At 33.9% G+C, this 14,095-nt stretch overlaps 1 long non-coding RNA gene across 9 annotated transcripts in view; it reads left to right on the top strand.

The window, feature by feature from the left end:
* LOC132374652 (uncharacterized) overlaps positions 1 to 14,095 on the top strand; it is a 56,969-nt gene that overhangs the window by 20,947 nt on the left and 21,927 nt on the right. For 8 of the 9 annotated variants that reach the window (XR_009505717.1, XR_009505716.1, XR_009505711.1 and 5 more), the window contains one exon: positions 9,804 to 9,903. This is a non-coding gene — a long non-coding RNA (uncharacterized LOC132374652). Of the gene's footprint in view, positions 1 to 6,355; positions 6,424 to 9,803; positions 9,904 to 14,095 lie in introns of all 9 variants that reach the window. The other variant, XR_009505712.1, reaches the window with a different exon arrangement.

The raw sequence follows: 14,095 nt of genomic DNA, 5'->3' as shown, positions 1-14,095 counted from the left end.
TGAGATAATATTAAGCATATCAGCATTCGCATTTTAGGGGTCCCAGAAGGAAAAGAAAGAAGGGGATCAAAAATGTATTTGAGGAAATTATGGCTGGAAACTTCTCAAACCTGAGGAAGGAAACAGATATCCAGGTACAGGAATCTCAAAGGGTCCCAAGCAGACCAACACCAAGACATGGCATAATTAAAATGGCAAAAGTTAAAGATAGAGAATTCTTAAGGCACCAAGAAAATAACCCAAAGAGTCATATTCAAGGAAACCTCCATAAGGCTGTCAGCTGATTTCTCTGCAGAAACTTTGCCGGCCAGAAGGGAGTGGTGTGATATATTCAAAGTGCTGAAAGTGAAAAATCTGCAACCTGGGATACTTTAACCAGCAAGATTATCATTTAGAATAGAAGGAGAGATAAAGGACTTCTCAGACAAGCAAAAACTAAGAGTTCATCAATACTAAACCTATCCTAAAAGAAATGTAGAAGAGTCTTCTCTAAGTGGAAAAGAAGAATCTATAGGAAAGGTAAAATCCCACTAGGAAAGGTAAATATACAGTAATGACTGAGGATAAACCACTTAAATACACCAGTATGAAGATTGAAAGACAAAGAATTGTAAAAGCAACTGTAACTACAATAAACAATTAAATGTTGGGGAGGAGTGTAAAAATGTAGGTCTTTTAGAATGTGTTTGAACTTAAATGACTACCAGTTTAAAACAAGACATATATAGTTATAGGTCAAAACAGAGGGAAGTTTATCGAGATACAGGCCTTCCTCAAGAAACAAAAAAAATCTCAAATAAACAACCTAACCTACCACCTAAAGGAATTAAAAAATTAAAGAAAAGGCCAAAGTCAGCAGAAGGAAGGAAATAATAAAGATCAGAGAGGAAAACATAAAATAGAGATTAAAAAATAGAAAAGAGCAGTGAAACCAAGAGCTGTTGTTTTGAAAAAATAAACAAAATTGATAAACTTTTAGCTAGGCTCAGGAAGAAGAAGAGAGAGGACCCAAATAAACAAAATAAGAAATGAAAGAGGAGAAATAAAAGCCAATACCACAGAGATACAAAAATCATGAGCGAATACTTTGAACAGTTATATGCCAACAAATTAGACAACCTAGAAAAAATGGACAAATTTCCAGAAACGTACAACCTGCCAAGACTGAATCAAGAAGAAACAGACAATTTGAACACACTGATCACTAGTAGTGAGATTGAATTTGTAATAAGAAAAACTCCCGAGCAAACAAAAGTCCAGGACTGGACAGCTTCACAGGGGAATTCTACCAAACATATAATGAAGAGCTAATACCTGTCCTCCTCAAAGTATTACAAAAAAATCGAAGAAGATGGAACACTCCCAAATGCATTCTATGAGGTCACCATCACCCCCCAAAACCAGACAAAGACACTACAAAAAAAAAAAAGAAAATTAAAGGCCAATATTTCTGATGAACATCGATGCAAAAATCCTCAACAAAATATTAGCAAATCAACCCTCTAAGATCAGGAACAAGACAAGGATGCCCACTGTTGCCACTTATATTCAACATAGTTTTGGAAGTCCTAGCCATAGCAATCAGAGAAGAAAAAGAAAAGGAATCCAAATTGGAAAGGAAGAAGTAAAAGTATCACTGTTTGCAGATCTCATGATACTATGCATAGATAATCCTAAAGATACCACCAGAAAACTACTAGAGCTCATCAATAAATTCGATAAAGTTGCAGGATACAAAATTAATATACAGAAATCTGTTGCATTTTTATACATTAACAATGAACTATCAGAAATAGAAATTAAGGAAACAATCCCATTTACCATAGCATCAAAAAAGAATGAAATACCTAGGAATAAACCTACCTAAGGAAGCAAAAAAGATATACTCCAAAAGCTATAAGATGCTGATGAAAGAAATTGAAGGCAACACAAACAGATGGAAAGATATACCATGTTCTTGGACTGGAAGAATCAATATTGTTAAAATGACCATACTACCCAAGGCAATCTACAGATTCAATGTAATCCCTATCAAAATACCAGTGGCATTTTTCACAGAGCTACAACAAATAATTTTAAAATTTATATGGAAACACAAAAGACCCCAAATAGCCAAAACAATCTTGAGAAAGAGGAACAGCACTGGAGGAATCGGGCTCCGTGGCTTCGGACTATACTACAAAGCTACAGTAACCAAAACAGTATGGTATGGTCACTAAAACAGACACATAGATCAATGGAACAGGATATAAAGCCCAGAAATCAACCCACACACTTATGGTCAGTTAATCTATGACAAAGGAGGCAAGAATATACAATGGAGAAAAGACAGTCTCTTCAATAAGTGGTGCTGGGAAAACAGGACAGCTACATGTAAAAGAATGAAATTAGGACATTCTCTAACACTGTATACAAAAATAAACTCAGGAATTCCCTGGCAGTCCAGTGGTTAGGACTGTGTGCCTTCACTGACAAGGACACTGGTTTGATCCCTTGTCAGGGGACTAGGATCCTGCAAGCTGCACAGTGCGGCCAAAAATGAAACAATAACAAAAATAAACTCAAAATGGATTAAAGACCTCAATGTAAGATCGGATACTATAAATCTCCTAGAGGAAAACATAGGCAGAATACTCTGACATAAATCACAGCAATATTTTTTTGGATCTGTCTCCTAGACTGATGGAAACAAAAGCAAAAACAAACAAGTGGGACCTAGTTAAACTTAAAAGGTTTTGCACAGCAAAGGAAACCATTGACAAAATGAAAAGACAATCTATGGAATGGAAGAAAATATTTGCAAGTGATGCAACCAACAAGGGCTTAATTTTCAAAATATACAAACAGCTTATACAGCTCAACATCAAAACAACAAACAACCCAATCGAAAAATGGTCAGAAGACCTAAACAGACATTTCCCCAAAGAAGATATATAGATGGCCAACAGCCGCATGAAAAGATGCTCAACATCACTAATTATTAGAGAAGTGCAAATCAAAACTACAATGAGGTATCACCTCATACTGGTCAGAATGGCCATCATAAAAAGTCTACAAATAATAAATGCTGGAGAGAGTGTGGAGAGAAGAGAACCCTCCTACACTGTTGGTGGGAATGTAAATTGGTACAGCCACTATAGAAAACACTATGGAGTTTCCTTAAAAAATTAAAAAAGAGTTACCATATGATCCAGCAGTCCCACTCCTGGGCATATATCTGGAAAAGGTGAAAACATGAATTCAAAAAGATACACGAACCCCAATGTTCATAACAGCACTATTTACAATAGCCAAGACATGGAAGCAACCTAAATGTCCATGGACAGATGAATGGATAAAGAAGATGTGGTATGTATATACAATGGAATATTGCTCAGCCATAGAAAAGAATGAAATAATGCAATGTGCAGCTACATGGATGGACCTAGAGATTATCGTACTAAGTGAAGTAAGTCAGACAGAGAAAGACAAATATCATATGATATCACTTATATGTGGAATCAAAAAAATGATACAAATGAACTTATTTACAAAATAGACATATAGTCATGGACATAGAAAACAAACTTATGGTTACCAAAGGAGAAAGTGGGGGGTGTGGGGGGAGGATAACTTAGGAATTTGGGATTAACAGGTAAACACTACTGTATATAAAATAGATAACAACAAGGACCTACTGTATAGCACAGGGAACTATATTCAATATCTTGTAATAACCCATAATGGAAAAGATCTGAAAAAATATATGTACATATAACTGAATCACTTTGCTATACACTTGAAACATTTTCAACAACTATACTTCAATAAAAAAATTAGCAAATTGAATCCCACAATATATAAAAAGGATTGTACACTATGATTAAGTTGGATTTATTCCAGGGATGTAAGGATGGTTCAACATCAACAAAAGGAAGGATAAAAATCACATGGTTATCTTAATAGATGCAGAAAGAGCATTTGACAAAATTTCACATCCATTCATGATAAAAAAGTCTTACCAAAGTGAGTACAGAGGAACATATCTCAACATAATAATGGACATTTATGACAGTTCCAGAGCTAACATCATACTCAACAGTGAAAAGTTGAAAGCCTTCCCACTAAATTCAGGAGTAAGACAGGGATGCCCACTCTCACACTTCTATTCAACATAGTATTGAAAGTTCTAGCCACAGCAGTCAGACAAGAAAAAGAAGCAAAAGTCATCAAAATTGAAAGAGAAGTAGAACTGTCATTATTTGCAGACAGCATGATAGTTTATATAGAAAAACCTAAAATCTCCACCCCCAAATTATTAAAACTAATAAATGAATTCAGCAAAGTTGCAGGACAGAAGATTAATATACAGAAATCTGTTGCTTTTCTATATAATAACAATGAACTATCAGAAAGAGAAAGTTTTTAAAAATCCCATTTAAAATCGCATCAAAAAGAATAAAATACCTAGGAATAAACTTAATGAAGGAGGTGAAAGATTCTGAAAACTATAAAACATTGATGAAGGAAATTGAAGGTTATACAAAGAAGTGGAAAGTTATCCCATGCTCTTGGATTAGAAGAATTAATATTGTGAAAATGGCCATACTACCCACAGCAATCTACAGATTTAATGCAATCTCTATCAAAACACCCATTACATTTTTCACAGAACTAGAATAAATAATCCTAAAATTCGTATGGAACCACAAAAGACCCCAAATTGCCAAAGCAACCTTGAGAAAAAAGAACACAGTTGGAGGTACCACCTACCCAGACCTCAGACTATAGTATAAAGCTACAATAATCAAAATAACATGGTTCTGACACAAAAACAGATATATAGATCAATGGAACACAATAGAGACCCTAGAAATAAACCCACACACCTATGGTCAATTAATCTATGACAAAGGAGGCAAGAATATACAATGGAGAAAAGACAGTCTCTTCAGTCGGTGCCGGGAAACTGGATAGCTATATTTAAAACAATGAGATTAGAATATTTCCTCATACCATAAACAAAAATAAACTCAAAATGTATTGAAGCCCTAAATTTGAGATCTGAAACCATAAAATTCCTAGAAGAGAACATAGGCAGAACACTGTCTGACATAAATCGTAGCAATATTTTTTTGGATCTTTCTTCTAAAGCAAAGGGAATAAAAGCAAAAATTAACATATGGGACCTAAATAAACTTAAAGGCATTTGCACAGCGAAGGAAACCATTGACAAAACGTAAAAACAAAACAACATACAGAATGGGATAAAATGTTTGCAAGGGATATGACTGACAAGGGGTTAATATCCATAATATACAAACAGCTCATACAACTCAATATCCAAAAACAAACAAACAAACAAACCCAATCAAAAATGAGCAGAAGACCTGAATAGACATTTCTCCTAAGAGGACATACAGATGGCTAACAGGCACATGAAAAGATGCTCAACATTGCTAATTATTAGAGAAATGCAAATTGAACAACAATGAGATATCAGCTCACACCTGTCAGAAAAGCTATCATCAAAAAGTCTATAAATAACAAATGCCAACATTCCATTGGTGCAGCCACTATGGAAAACACTATGGAGGTTCTTCAAAAAACTAAAACTACAACTACCATATTATCCAGCAATTCCACTCCTGGGTTTATATCTGGAAAAAACAAAAACACTAATTCAAAAAGATACAGGCACCCCAATGTTCATAGCAGCACTATTTACAATAGCCGAGATATGTAAGCAACCCAAGTGGCCATCAACAGATGAATGGACAAAGAATATGTGATATATATATATATACATATATATATATATATATACACACACACACACACACACTGGAATATTACTCAGCAATAAAAATGAAATTTTGCCATTTGCAGCGATGTGGATGGACCTAGAAAATATTATGCTTAGTGAAATAGGCAGAGAAAAAAATACTGTATATCATCACTTCTAAGTGGAATCAAAAAAATAATACAAACGAATGTATATAGCAAAATAGAAACAGACTCACGGATATAGAAAACAAACTAGTGGTTACCAATGGGGAAGGGGAGGTGGGAGGGGACACATTAGGGGTATGGGGTTAAGAGATACAGACTACTATGTATTAATTAGATAAGAAACAACGCTGTATTGTATAGCACAGGGAATTATAGCCATTATTTTGTAATAAATTGAATGGATTATAATCCGTAAAAATACTGAATCACTATGCTGTACACCTGAAACTAATATAATGTTGTAAATCAACTATACTTCAATAAAATTATATCAGTCTTAATTCTAATTCCTCAAATTCTTTAATCAATAAAAATGACTTGTAATGATATATCTAAAACTTCCAATTCTTTTAAAAACTTTTAGCTGCTACCAAGGGAAGAATTAAGACAAAGAGAAGAGAGAAAAGGAGTAAATGGCGAAAAGAAAGAAAAGTAGGTAATTGTGAATAATTTAATATAAGAGTAAAATTTGGCTATTAGAATAATCTGCTCTTTCTTCCTAATTAAGGAAAACAAAATCCATACAGGGAACTTTGAAGAGATGTAAGGGAAGGAGTGGTTAACATGGTAGTTAACATGGAGCTAACCTAATAGTGTTCTTTTTCTTTTCAAATACTGTAATCACTCCTTATCTGAAGTTTCACTTTCTGAGGTTTCAGTTACCTGCAGTACACTGTGGTCCAAAAATACTAAATGGAAAATTCCATAAATAAACAACATACATTTTAAATTGTGTGTCCATTCTGAGTAGCATAATGAAATCTCACACTGTCCTGCTCTGTCCACCCCTCGATGTGAATCATCTCTTTGTCCAGCTAATCCACGCTGTATTTGCTACCCATACATTAGTCACTTAGTAGCCATCTCAGTTATCAGATCACCGACTGTTGCAGTATTACAGTGCTTGTGTTCAAGTAACCTTATTTTACTTAATAATGGCCCCAAAGCCAAAGAGTAGTGATGCTGGCAATTCAGATATTCTCTTACTGTGCCTGATTTATAAATTATACTGTATCATAGGTATATATATATATATATATATAGGAAAAGACACAGTATATATAGGGTATGGTACTATCCCCGCTTTCGGGCATCCACTGGGGGACTTTGAACTATCCCCTGCAGATAAGGGGGGAATACTCTACTTAGAAAACTATACAGATAGTTAAAATACATTTGCAATTCTTTTGATTTTTTGATGTTAACATAGTTACTAAAATAGCATATGTGCTTTGAAAAATGTAAATAATACAGAGATAGATAAAAGGTGAATGGCCACACTCTTTTTATTCCACTTTCCTGGGGTTATCCTTCTTAAACATTTGTTACATATCCTTAGGTTCTTTCTCTAGCAATTGCAGAGAATGAAATAAATGAAATCGATACGTATATATGAATGTATAATGTTCTTATGTTACAGAAATAGATCACCAACTTGCTTCTCTAAATTTAATGTATTTAGTATAATAACATGCATACAAAAGAATATGTATAATATGCATAAAAGTTAGACATATAATAATAAAAATAACACTATGAACCTATTATTTAACTTAAGAACTAGAACATTACCAATGTTATATCTACCAGTATTATTCAATCTTCTTCCATTTACCTGACTACCTATCAGAAGTAATACTATCTAAACTTTGTCACCTCTTCCCGTACATTTTGATAGTAGTTTTAAAAAAATATATATTTATTTATTTATTTGTTTACTTGGTTGCACCAGGTCTTAGTTGTAGCAGGCAGGCTCCTTAGTTGTAGCATGTGAACCCCTAGCTGCGGCATACATGTGGGATCTAGTTCCCTGACGAGGGATCTAACCTGGGCCCCCTGCATTGGGAGTGTGGAGTCCCAACCACTGCACCACCTCCCTTGATAGTAGTTTTATTACAAATGTATGTATCTATAAACATTATTATGTTTAGTTTGCCTAGTTTTGAGCTTTATAAAAATAGTATCATATCATATATAGTTTTCTGTGTCTAGATTTTTCACAAAATATTTTGTTTGTATGATTTATCTTTTCATATAGCTGTATTTCATAAATTTATGAAATTATGAAACTGCTGTATAATATTTCATTGTTTGAATAAAGCACAATTTATTTATCCATTGTCCCATGAATGGACATTTCGGATGTCTCTGATTTTTTTTTTATTACAAACAATTCTACTATGAATATGTTATACATTTTTCCTGGTGCTCATGTGTAAATTTCTTTAGATTACATATCTAAGAATGAAATTGCTAAATTGTAAGGTACGCACAATGTGATACGCACAGTGTTGTTTGTGTTAAACACAATGTGTGTTCAGACTGCTGAGATTCTAGGGTTGTTGTTATTATACTTTAATATAACTTATCCTTGTCTAACACATTTAATTTGGTTGTTCAAATCATTTATTGTCTTACTGATATTTTATCTGCTTTTTCTACCAATTACAAAAGTGTTTTAAAATCTTTCATTTTGATTGTGGATTTGTCTATTTCTTGTACTTCTTTGCAATGTTTGCTTCTTATATTTTGAAGCTGTGTTATTAGGTATATTTAAATTTTGAATTATTAACTCTTCTGGTGAATTTTACCTTTTATTATTATGGATTTACTTTCTTTATCTCAAGTAATATTTGTTACCTTAAAGTCAATTTTATCTGATAATAATATAGCTACACCAACTTTTAGGGGGGGATTAGGGGTTCATGTTTGTTTGGTATGTTTTTTTCCATTCTTTTATTTTCAGCTTTTCTGTATTTTTAATTTTAGATGTCTCTTGTAAACAGCATATAGTTGGGTTTTCTTTTCTCATCCAGTCTGACACTCTTCATTTTTTAAAAATCTGGCCGTTAAGAATTAATATAATTACTGATATATTTCTGTTACACCTACCATTATACTATGTACTTTCTATTTCTCCCACTTACTCTGTATTTTTTTTCCTTTTTGTCTTCTTTTTAATATATTTTCTATTTCATTTTTTCCTTTAATTTGGGTTTCTTTTAATATTGGTTATCCTATAAATGATAACATACATCCTTGATTTATCAAAGACTCATGTTAGTTGGCACTTTTAACTTCCACTTAGATGAGGGAAGGATCTTAGAACACTTTCACTCCTTTACCCTCCTCCTGACTTTTACACCGTTGTATCATATATTTTAATTCTACATAACTTTCAAATTCCAGAAAATAGTATCCCCCTAAGTCAGAAGCTAATTCATTAGAGTAAATACTTTTATTTTAAAAATGAAAGAAATGAACTTTCAAGTCAAGAAATTAGAAAAAGAACAACTAAAACACAACTGAAAGGAATATGGGAGAAAAAAATAGTAAAGATAAAACCTTTAGCAACTTTTAAGAGACAGGAAAAATAGACTGTAAGTTAATCCAAGAGCTGAATTTTTGAAAAATGCCAATAAAATGGTCAAACCTTGACAAACCTATTAAAAATAAAGAAAATACAAACAAAAGTAAAACGGGGATAGATATATCAATAGATACATAGCTCTAAACACTTAAAGAGAATAATATGAACAACACTATGCTAAGGTATGAGTATTGATCTGTCCACAACACAGTTACACAGGAAATGTAAGTTTATTTTTCTATAATTCATCTCATTTTCTTCTTGAAGCCCTAGCTTATTGGAGAGGATGGAAACCTGATCTCAGCCAGTTTGGAATTTCTTCCTTTGAGTTAAGGAAGGGGACAGGTAGAGGGGTGAGGAGGTGGGAGGTGGTCTTTGTGTTTCCAAGACATGGGTGAGGGGAAGATACTCACCTGGTCCTCAATGTTATCTGTTCACACAGGTATCTTCTGAGATGTCCGTCATTCAGTCTGGTCCTCAGTCATTGATCCACGCCATTTGCGACTGAGATGCCTTCATTCCTGTCTGCCTAGTCCTTTCAGGTATGGTGGCTCTCTCCCTGTTACATCCACGTCACATGTAGGAGCATGGGCATAATTCTGCTCCTCACTGCCATGCAGGGGTACTAAATGCAAGACTATATAAAGCCTGGTCAGCATAATCTCCCCTCCCAGTCATTTCTTCTCTGATATCATGTGACTACCGCAAGGCTCAGAGTACAGCTTCTCTTTTCCCCTGCCTTAGGTTACTCATATTTGTGTGGATTTTTACTACTTCCCTGGTACTCTGTGAATCAGGATACAGGGCCTATCTTTTGGGGATTTATCAATGTCTATATTCTTATTACTTCCCCACAATATCCTCTTCTTCCTTAGTCTGGGGAAATTTCTTTCTAGTCTCGTTGTAGCTCAGGGTGAGGTTCTAGGGAGGTGAGATTGAGTCTAGTTCTTTCCAGTTATATTTCTCCCAAATATTTTATCTATATATGGAACCTTCTCTATTTCCGTAATGGCTTACATTTTTAGAAATCAAGTTCAAGAAGACTTCTTTTTTTCTGTGTACTACCCTGGTTTATCCCTTCCCTAAAACAACAAGCTCGCAACTGCCTAGCTGCTTAAAAGGAGTATGGGAGGAGGGATAAGGAAAAAAATGAACTAATAGGTGAAAAAAACTTAATATTTCAAAAATATCCTGTCACATAAAAACTTGTTGAGATGACAAATTTGTGGAATAATATTTGCTAATATCAAACACTTACGATGTACCATTGTTTTAAGAACTTTACGTCTGTCAATCTAATCATCACAATAATAATTAAATAGGTATCATTACTATTCTGATTTTACAGATAAAGAAACTGAGATACAGAGATGTCAAGTAACTTAACTAAGTTTTGTTCAGTAGTGTCAGAACTTGTACTCAAACCCAAGAAGTCTGTCTCTGTAGTCCACTTTCTAAACTACTATGTCTTTGGTTCTCAAGTGACTCCCCAAGGAACATATGGAAATGCATAGGGAGTATGATTTAGTTTTTATAAAGACTGAAGAAAGTTACTGGCATTTAGTGAATAAAGACCCAAAATGTTAAATGTACTGTAGTGTGAGGATGGTCCTGAACAATAAAGAATCGACCCATCCAAAATGTAGATAGAACTTCTATTGAGAAACACTACACTGTACTGTACTACCTCTAAATTGCCAAGATTGACTCAAGAAATTAAAAAAAAAATTCATATTGATGACTATTCATGATAGAAGTTATAAATGTTATTAAAAAGTTGATAGGCAGATTTTCTACTTAGTTTTTCTTTAAGATTTTCAGGGAATAAGTGAGTTTCATAATATATATAATAATCTCTTCTAGAATATGAAAGGATATAGAATGCCTCTTTTTTTTAAATTTTTTATTTCTTTTAACATCTTTGTTGGAGCATAATTGCTTTACAATGTTATGTTAGTTTCTGCTGTATAACAAAGTGAATCAGCTATACGTATACGTATATCCCCATATCCCCTCCCTCTTGCGTCTCCCTCCCACCCTCCTTATCCCCCCCCTCTAGGTGGTCACAAAGCAGCAAGCTGATCTCCCTGTGCTATGCGGCTGCTTCCCACTAGCTCTTTACATTTGGTAGTGTATATATGTCAATGTCACTTTCTCACTTCATCCCAGGTTACCCTTCCCCCTCCCTGTGTCCTCAAGTCTATTCTCTACATTTGCGTCTTTATTCCTGTCCTGCCCCTAAGTTCTTCAGAACCATTTTCTTTTTAGATTCCATATATATGTGTTAACATACAGTATTTGTTTTTCTCTTTCTGACTTACTTCACTCTGTATGACAGACTCTAGGTCCATCCACTTCACTACAAATAACTCAATTTCATTTCTTTTTATGGCTGAGTAATATTCCATTGTATATATGTGCCACATCTTCTTTATCCATTCATCTGTCAATGGACACTTAGGTTGCTTCCATGTCCTGGCTATTGTAAATAGTGCTACAATAGAATGCCTTTTAATTGATTTTATGAAGCTTATAAAACACAAATTAGATTTTTAGAAATATTGCTAGAGACAAAGGGGGACATTTCATTATGATAAAAGCATCAATATATATCTGGAAGATACAACAATTATAAATGTATTCACACTGAAGTGGGTTGAATAGTATCCTCCCCAAAATTCAGGTCCACCCAGAACCTCAGAATGTGACCTTACTTGGAAACAGAGTCTTTGCAGATGTAATTATTTAAGATCATACTGGAATGGGGGAGGGGGAGGGACCTAAATCCAATGACTGGTGATGTTATAAGAAGAGGAGAAAGAATACATAAATGAATAAGGAAGAAGACCATGTGACTGCCAAGGCAGTGATAGGAGTTATGCTGTGCCCAAGCTAAGGAACATGTGGGGGCACGAGAGGCTTGAAGAGGCAAGGTAGGGTTCACCCCTAGAGCCTGCAGAGGGAATATTGGCTCTGCCAAGTCTGATTTTGGACTTCTAGCTTCCAGAACTGTGAGAGAATAAATTTCTGTTGTTTTAAGCCACTTAGTTTTTGATAATTTGTTATGACAGCCCAGGAAACTAATACACCTAATAACAGAGCCCCAAGATACATGAAACAACAACTTACAGAATTGAAAGGAGAAATAGACTGTTCAAATTGTTGGGAAATATCAGTATCCTACTTTTAATAATTGATGGAAAAAATAGACAGAAAATCAGTAAGGATATGGAAGACTTGAACAACACTATCAACCAGCTTGACATAAAAATATATCTATATAACACTTCACTCACAGCAGCAGAATACAAGCTCATAAATTATTCTCCATAAATGTAAAAGGATTGAAACCACTCAAAGTATGTTTCTCTGATCACAGTAGAATTAAAGTAGAAAAATCAACAATAGAAAGAAATTTAGGGGATCTCCAAATATTTGGAAATTTTAAAACACACTATAAAATAACCCATGGGTCAAAAATGAAATCACAAGGGAAATTAGAAATTATTTTAAGCTTAAAAGAATATAAAAATTTATGGACTGCAGCTAAAGCAATGCCAAGAGGGAAACTTATAGCTTTAAATGCCTGTATTAGAAAAGCAACAGGTGTCAAGTCAACAATCTAAGCTTTTACCTAAGGAAACTAAAACACAAAGAGCAAATAACCCAAAGCAAGCAGAAAGAAGAAAATGATAAAGATCAAAGCCAAACATTAATGAAATAAAAACCAAAAGAAAGTATAGAAAATCAGTGAAACCAAAGGTCATTTCTTTGAAGCAACAAACTGATTTTTGAGCAACAAAATTCATAAACCTTTAGCTATTCTGATCAAGAAAGAAAGGAAAGAAAAAACACAAAATAAGGAATGAAAGATAGGGCATGATTACTGACCATATAGAAACTAAAAGTATTATGAGAATATTATGAATGACTTTGTGCCAACAAATTAGACAGTTTAAATGGAGAAATTTTTATCAAGATGCAAATAACAAAACTAAGTCAAGAGAAAATAGAAAATCTGACTAGAACAAAATAGCAAGTAAAGAAAATGAATTGGTAATTAAAAATCTTCTCACAAGGAAAAGTGCAGGCCCAGATGGCTTCCCTGGTGAATTCTACCTAACATTTAATGAAGAAAGATTACCAGTCCTACAAAAATGTTTTCAGAAAATAAAAGAGAAACAGTTCCCAATGCACTTATGAGACCACTACTACCCAGATATCAAAATCAGTCAAACAAATCACAAGAAAATTGCAGAGCAATTATTCCTCATGAATGTATACACAAAATTTGTTAATGAAATACTAGGAAACTGAATCTAGCAGTGTTTAAAAAGGATTATACACTGTGTTCCAGGAATGCAGGTTTAGTACCCTCAAATCAATTAATGCAATATACCATATTAATCAAATAAACAACAAAAACCAGATTATCATGCCAGTAGACACAGAAAAAGAATTTGATGAAATCCAACACCCATTAATGATAAACACTTTCAACACACTAGGGATAGAAGGGAACTTCCTCAAACTGATAAAAGGTATTACATGCTTAATCATACTTTTTGATGAAAGACAATGTTTCCCCCGCAAAGATGCTTTCTCCCCTAAGGTTGGGAAAAAAGCAAAGATGTCTCACATTTCAATATGTGCTTGTGGTTCTAGCTAGTGCAGTGAAGCAAGAAAATTAAGTCATGCATATTGGAAAGAAAGACCTAAAACTTTATTTGTGTA

The sequence above is a fragment of the Balaenoptera ricei genome, chromosome 1 (assembly GCF_028023285.1).
Source record: "Balaenoptera ricei isolate mBalRic1 chromosome 1, mBalRic1.hap2, whole genome shotgun sequence".
NCBI classification, from domain to species: domain Eukaryota; kingdom Metazoa; phylum Chordata; class Mammalia; order Artiodactyla; family Balaenopteridae; genus Balaenoptera; species Balaenoptera ricei.
The sequence above is the reverse complement of the archived record's forward strand: the minus strand, read 5'-3'. Positions and strand labels throughout refer to the sequence as shown.